Below are 8,384 nucleotides of genomic sequence, written 5' to 3'. Positions count from 1 at the left end.
TCTTCACTACTACTTTCAGTGGTGCATCTACTGAGGATCCCCAAGATTATCTAGACAGTTGTGATGAGGAACTCAGGAACATGTGGATAGTTGAGACCAATGGGGTCGATTTTGCTACTTTTCTCTTGTCTGGATTTGCAAAGACTTGGTGGAGGGATTACTATTTGGCTAGACCATCCAGATCACCAACCTTGACTTAGGAGCATTTTACTCAGCTATTTTTGGAAAAGTTTCTCCCCATCACTCAGAGAGAGGCCTATCGGAAGCAATTTGAGCATCTCCAGCAGGGTTCTATGACTGTTACGCAGTATGAGACCAGATTCATCGACTTCACTCGTTATTCTCTTATCATACTTCCCACCGAGAGAGAGAGGGGGTAAGGAGGTTTATTGATGGACTTATTCAGCCGATTCGTCTTCAGATGGCTAGGGAGACTAGGAGTGAGATATCTTTCCAGGAGGCGGCCAATATGGCTCGGAGAGTCGAGATGGTTCAGTCGTAGGGAGGTGGTCATGGGTCAGACCAGAGGCCTTATCATTCAGGCCGATTCAGTGGTACCTTGTCTGTAGGTAGGGATTCATATGGTAGAGGCCATCCTCCTAGGCCTTTTCAATTAGCACTTCAGATTTCTCACGGTGCTTCAAGTGGTCGTGGTCCTCCGATGCAGTATTCTGATCAGCAGTCCTACAATGCACCACCAGCTCCTATTAGTGCACCACCGCTTCAGAGTTTCTAGGGTCATCAGCCCCAACAGCCGAGGGCTTGTTTTATTTGTGGCGACACGAGACACATTGCTAGGTATTGCCCTCGAACAGCTCTCAACTCTCAGTATCAGGGTTCTTGTGCCATGATTTAGGCACCGAGTGTTCCACAGCTTGCCCAGCCAGCTAGAGGTAAGGGTAGAAGTGCTAGAGGTGGAGGTAGAGGTATTAGAGGTGGAGCTCAGGCCGCTAGAGGTAGAGGCCAGCCAGCAGCAGGCCATCCCAGAGATGTAGTTCAGGGTGGTAGGGCCCAGCCCGGATGTTATGCTCTTCCAGCCAGGCCTGAGGCTGAGGCTGAGGCTTCTGAGTTATTACATGTATGGTTCTGGTTTGTGATAGAGATTCTTCAGTATTATTTGATCCAGGGTCTACATACTTGTATGTGTCATCTTATTTTGCACCGTATCTAGTTATGCCTAGTGATTCTTTGAGTGATCTTGTTTATATGTCTACACAGGTGGGTGACTCTATTGTGGTAGATCAAGTCCATCGTTCATGTATAGTTGTAATTGGAGGTCTTGAGACTCGTGCAGATTTTCTTCTTCTGGACATGGTTGATTTCAATGTCATATTGGGGATGGACTGGTTATCACCTTACCACGCTATCTTGGATTGTCATGCCAAGACTGTGACCTTAGCCATACCAGGTTTACCTCGTTTAGAATGGAGAGGGACTCCTTATCATTCTACCTGTAGTGTTATCTCTTATGTGAAGGCTGGGTTTAGGGTGTTTGGCCTATTTGGCATATGTTCGTGATTCTAGTGCTGAGGTCCCTTCTATTGATTTTGTGCCCATTGTTCGTGAGTTTCCTGAGGTTTTCCCTTCAGACCTGCTGGGTATGCCACCCGATAAGGATATTGACTTTTGCATTGATTTGGCTCCGGGCACTCAGCCCATTGCTACTCCGCTATATCGTATGGCCTCGCCTGAGTTGAAAGCATTGAAGGAGCAGTTGCAAGACTTGCTTGAGAAGGGTTTCATTAGACCTAGTGTTTCACCTTGGGGTGCACCGGTGTTTTTTGTTAAGAAGAAGGATGGATCGATGAGAATGTGTATTGATTACTGGTAGTTGAACAAGGTTACAATCAAGAATAAGTATCCATTGCCAAGGATTGATGATTTGTTTGATCAGCTTCAGGGTGCCATGGTATTTTCGAAAATTGACATGAGATCTGGTTACCATCAGTTGAGGATTAGGTCATCCGATGTCCCTAAGACATCATTTCGCACTCGGTACGGGCATTATGAGTTCTTGGTGATGTCATTCGGATTGAAAAATTCCCTAGCTACTTTTATAGATTTGATGAACCGAGTGTTCAGACCTTATTTGGATTCGTCCGTTATAGTCTTTATTGACGATATTTTGATATATTCCCGCAGCGAGTAAGAGCACGAGCAGCATCTTAGAGTGGCTCTTCAGACCTTGAGGGATAGTCAGTTATATGCTAAGTTCTCGAAGTGTTAGTTCTGGTTGAGTTCAGTTGCATTCTTGGGTCATGTTGTATCAGTAGAGGGTATTCAGGCTAATCCAAAGAAGATTGAGGAAGTCTAGAACTGGCCTATACAAGCATCAGCTATAGAGATTTGGTGTTTCTTAGGGTTGGTAGGCTACTATCATCGGTTCGTAGAGGGGTTTCATCTATTGTAGCCCCGATGACCAGGTTGACTCAGAAGGGTGCCCAGTTCAGATGGTCGGATAAGTATGAGGCGAGCTTTCAGAAGCTCAAGACAACTCTGACTACGACACCGGTGTTGGTATTGCCCACAGGTTCAGGGCCTTATATAGTTTATTGTGATGCATCTCGTATTTGACTTGGTGTAGTGTTGATGCAGGATGGAAAGGTCATTGCCTATGCTTCGCGGTAACTGAAGATTCATGAGAAGAACTATCTGGTTCATGATTTAGAGTTGGCAGCCATTGTTCACGTGCTGAAGATTTGGAGGCATTATCTGTATGGCGTGGCATGTGAGGTGTTCACCGATCACAAAAGTTTGTAGTATTTGTTCAAGCAAAAGGAGTTGAATTTGAGGCAGAGAAGGTGGTTGGAATTGTTGAAAGACTATGATATCACCATCTTATATCATCCGGGAAAGGCCAATGTTGTGGCCGATGCATTGAGTAGGAAGTTAGCCAGTATAGGCAGTCTTGCTTGTATTCCGATCGGTGATAGGCCACTTGCTTTAAATGTCCAGGCTTTAGCCAATCAGTTTGTGAGTTTGGATGTTTTTGAGCCCAGCCATGTGTTAGCTTGCACAGTCACTCGTTCTTTATTATTGGAGCAGATCCGAGATCGGCAGTATGATGATCCCCATTTGTGTGTCCTTAGAGACACGGTGCAGCATGGAGGTGCCAACCAAGTTACCTTGGGTGATGATGGAGTTTTGAGATTGCAGGGTGGAGTTTATGTGCCTAATGTGGATGGGCTTCGAGAGTTGATTTTAGAGGAGGCCCATAGCTCCCGGTACTCTATTCATCCGTGCGCCGCGAAGAAATATCAGGATTTGCAGTAGCATTATTGGTGGAGAAGAATGAAGGAGGACATTGTTGCATATGTGGCTCGGTGTTTGAATTATCACCAGGTTAAGTATGAGCATCATTCCTATGGCAGTCTCCTATTCTTCTGAGAGGTTAGATAAGATCTATATCCGAGAGATTGTTCTTCTTCATGGTATGCCCGAGTCTATCATTTCGGACCGAGGTATGCAGTTTACTCACGTGTCTGGAGAGCAGTTCAGCGAGAGATGGGCATGCGGGTTGAGTTGAGCATAATGTTTCATCCTCAGATGAACGGGCAGTCCGAGCGGACTATTTAGAATTTGGAGGATATGCTCCGAGCTTGTGTCATTGACTTTGGAGGATCGTGGGATCCATTTTTGCCTTTAGTAGAGTTTGCCTACAACAACAACTACCAGTCGAGTATCTAGATGACTCCTTATGAGGCTTTATATGGTAGGCGGTGTCGGTCTCTGGTTGGATGGTTTGAGCCGGGGGAGGCTCGGTTATTGAGTATGGATCTGGTTCAAGATGCCTTGGACAAGGTCAGGATCATTCAGGATAGGCTTCGTACAGCTCAGTCCAGGCAGAAGAGTTATGCCGACCGCAAGATTAGTGATTTGGCATTCATGGTCGGTGAGCGGGTATTTCTTCGAGTATTGCCTATGAAGGGCATGATGAGATTTGGGAAGAAGGGAAGCTTAGTCCTAGGTTCATTGGCCCGTTTGAGATTCTCGATCAAGCGGGAGAGGTGGGTTATAGACTTACATTGCCACCGAGCTTATCATCCGTGCATCCAGTGTTTCATGTGTCCATGCTTCGGAAGTATCACAACGATCCATCCCACGTGTTAGATTTCAGCACTGTCCGGTTGGACAAGGACTTATCTTATGAGGAGGAGCCGGTAGCTATGTAGACCGGCAGGTTCGTCAGTTGAGATCGAAGAGTTTTCCTTCTATTCGTGTTCAGTGGAGAGGTCAGCCTCCTGATGCATCGACCTGGAATTCTGAGTCCGATATGCGGAGCCGTTGTCCTCATCTTTTCCCCGACTCAAGTACTTCCTTCTTCTGTCCGTCCGAGGACGAATGGTTGTTTTATAGGTGGAGGATGTGATGACCTAAGAGGTCATCACATGTTTTTAAAATGAATTTTGCATTCCGAGGCTTTAAAAACCTCTTTTAACATCACCTTGATATGCGTGCGCAATCCGAGCACGTAGCCGAAAAGCCTATATGTAAAAATCTGTGAACAATGATAAATTTTGACTATAAAATAAATTTATTTGGCTTCGGTCAACGTTTTGGGTAAATGGACCCAGACCCATTATTTGACGGTCCTTGAGGGTCCGTAGGAAAATATGGGACTTGGGCGTATGCCCGGAATCGAATTCCGAGGTCCCAAGTACGAGAAATGAATTTTTGAAAGAAATTATTTTCTGAAAAATATAAAGGTTTTTGAAAGTGAAATGTTATGTGAAACATGTGGTATCGAGCCCGTATTATGGTTTCGGAGCCCGGTACAGGTTCAATATGATTTATATGTGTTGTCGGTAAAGTTTTGTAAGAAACGGAATCCATTTGATGTGATTCAGACCTTAAATGCAAATTTGATGTTTAAAGAAGTTTTGAGAAATTTCATTAATTTTGAGGTTTAATTCGATGTTCATGATGTTATTTTGGTGATTTGATTACACGAATAAGTCCGTAGGATGTTTTTGAGGTTGTGTGTGTGTTTGGTTTAGAGCCCGGAGGGCTCGGGTGAGTTTTAGTTAGGCCACGGGGTGGATTTTTAGACATAGAAAGTTGCAGATTTTAGCTGGTGGCCCAGGCCTATAGGCTTTGCATTTGGCTCGCAAATGCGAAGGCTGGATCGCAAATGCGAAAACATCCCAGGCATGTCTTGCTCGCAAATGCGAGGCTTCGATCGCAAATGCGATTACCCCTTATTTCAGCCTTGAGTTGCAAATGCTACTCCCCTCTCGCAATTCCCAACTCACAAATGAGAGCTTCCCTTCGCAATTCCCAAGCCAGCAGAGGTCGGGGTTCACAATTGCGAACCCCTGTTCACAATTCCCACATCTGAGACCTGCAACTTTTTTACTTAGACGAATTTTAACCTATTTTCATATCTTTTCAAAACACAAACTCCCCAGGGCGATTTTTCAAGAACAACTCTTCTTCCAAATCGATTGTAAGTTAAATTTTACTCATTTCCTTCAATCATTAACATCTTTTAACATGATTTCAACTCAAAATCAATGATTTTCATAGGGGAAATTGGGTGTTTTGGGTAGAACCTAGGGTTTTCAAAAACTGGGGATTTGAACCTCGATTTGAGGTTCGATTTCAAAACAAATTATATATTTGGGTTCATGGGGGAATGGGTAATCGGGTTTTGGTTCGAACCTCGGGGTTTGACCATGTGGGCCCAGGGGCGATTTTTGACTTTTTGGGTAAGACTTTGGAAAAGTCATTTTCTTGCATTGGGGTTGATTCATTTAGCGTTTATTGATGAAATTAAGTAACTTGTGGCTAGATTCAAGCGAATTGGTGGTGGAATCAAGGGGTAAAGCTATAATTGAAACGTGAATTGTGTTCGTGGCATCGATGTAAGTGTTTGGTCTAAACTTAACTTGAGGGATTAGGAGTTGAATCCTATTTTTTATGTGGTATTTTTCGAGTACGATGTATAAGCATGGTGACGAGTATCTATATGTTGGTGTCAAGCATGCCCGTGAGACTTATATTGTGATTATTATCACTTCATTGTATTATTCATGCTTTGTTGATGATTTCTATTGTTGGGCAAAGTTTGTGGAATTAATTGCAACATTTGAACGTTGAGGAGCATTGGCTCAAGTTGTACAATGAAATGTGAAAGTATAAGTGGTAATTAAATCCTTTAGAGCATTGGCTCAAGTTGTGAAGTGAGTCGAGAAGTATAAGTGAAAAAGAGAAGAGAATCATTAAATTATCTCCCTTGCCGGGAATTTGTTGCTTTTAATGTTATCTCCCTTGCCGGGATATTATTGAAATATTATTGTTCCCTTGCCGGAATGTTATTGAAATATTATTGTTCCAGTGATACAACTCAACATAGCTGAACAACACATAAATAAGCATAGATGGGGAAAACATGGCTATAACTCTCAGAACGAACGACCGGGTCGTTACAACCGACGACAAGAATTCTAAGTATATAAATTATAAGAATCCTAGTGAAAAGTTTAACTTTGATTGAATAATGTAAATCGTATCTAATATGATTTCTAATGGAAATGAACTATAAACTTTGTAGGGTTACATATGTGCAATTTAAATTTGAAAAGAATTGTAACCTTGGGTAATTACAATTATATTCTTAAAATATATAAATATTTAAGGGTATAAAATTCAATGAAGTGCTTACCCATTTTAAAATACTCACAAGAGTCTTCGTTTATATAAGACTTGTGAATTAGCCCTTTAATCCTTGTATGACACATGCAAAGGTGACTAATGAGTCACCTTAAACATGGGAGGGGAGGAGGGCTGCCACGATTCTTGGGGTGTGACTTTGTAAATTTTTATCCACTTATTAGTTAACCGGGTAATATTTCATTACCCGGTAATTAATCTATTACCCGCATAATTTAAAAATTAACACAAATTACTTTAAATTCATTTTATTTTCAAAATACTTCATATATACTTTATATATTATACTACCGTGGTCATATGGTACCTTGCATGGTACTAGTTTATAATTATCGGGTATTATTACATGATCTGTATTTTATCCTAAATTGCCAAACTTTGACAAAATTCATTTTTTTCGATTTTACTTACCCTCTTACCTTCACGAATTTACTCATCACATATTTGAAATAGCATAATACTTATAATCTCCAAATAATCTTTTCCTTGGACTGATGTCAACTACCTTACGACAAATTCAACGTACAATACAACAGGGTGCAACATCGTCGTAAATTAATACCGCGAAGCGTAACATCACCGCAATATATATTACTACAGAGCATAACATCGACGTAATACTGTGGGGCGTAACATTATTCTCCCCTTTTGAAACATTCATCCTCGAATGTTGACTGATCCACTTATCATTTTCATAACTTATATCTTTCGAATACTTTAGTACTTCTCTTGCTATCTAGGTTACTGTCTGTGAATGAGTCCAAAGTCCAGGGCATTCCCTCTTTAGGCTTCCTTCTCACACCACAACTTGTAGTCGGAATCCTTCCAATCTCGTAACTGTTACTACCTTTCATCATGCAGCCTGTACAATTTGACCTTGTACGTGTTCCCAATATCTAGGATTTATATGTAGAGCTTGATAAGATGTCCCTTTGGGCATATATGAGTATACTGAAGTTCTTCGCTCGGTACTTTGTTGAATTCACGAATATTGCTATATCTCATCGCATAGGTACGTTTAGCCGTCCGTATGAATTTACTGCCATAACTCTTACTATAATTTATCGTTGCTGAGTTCTTCTACAAAATCCCAACTTACTCTCGTTGCTTATTCCATATGTATAAATTTAAGTCCTTTAATGCTCCCTCATTACTTCTCATCTTTAGAATGACGGCCCAATCTCATCTCTTACTTTGTGACCTTTTTCCATCTATTGTTGATTTACCTCAATATTGATATACAATATACCACTGATAACTTGAAACTTCTTATGTAATACTTTGCCCCTAGGGCTTACGTTACCTCAAGGAATATTCGAAGTGATTCCCATTATCGTATTTGATAGTGTCTCAATGTGATTCACCTTGTGGGAGTATTCTAATTTCGTATCGCCAGCGAAATCTTTTCTCCTTCTCTTTTTTTTCAAATCATTATTCAAACTAAGGCCAAAACATCATCCTGTATCTGTCACAATTATACCCTTATTGTATTACCAGGTCAGCATTTCATTCCTTCTAAATGCTATTAATTTTAGACTCCTTTGAGTTTATTAAAGCTATAGTGAGCTTTGTATAACATAAAGAAACTGTTTGCTCTTCTTGTTTTCATGGGCTTTATCATAAAGACTTATCCATTCTCGTCACCTTTTCACTTGCCTTTCCTCATCCTTACTCATCCTTATTTAAAACTTTATCGCTCTACCATACTTTAG

This window comes from Nicotiana sylvestris, chromosome 8, assembly GCF_000393655.2.
Source record: "Nicotiana sylvestris chromosome 8, ASM39365v2, whole genome shotgun sequence".
In the NCBI taxonomy this organism is placed as follows: Eukaryota; Viridiplantae; Streptophyta; class Magnoliopsida; order Solanales; family Solanaceae; genus Nicotiana; species Nicotiana sylvestris.
This window is presented reverse-complemented; position numbering follows the sequence as displayed.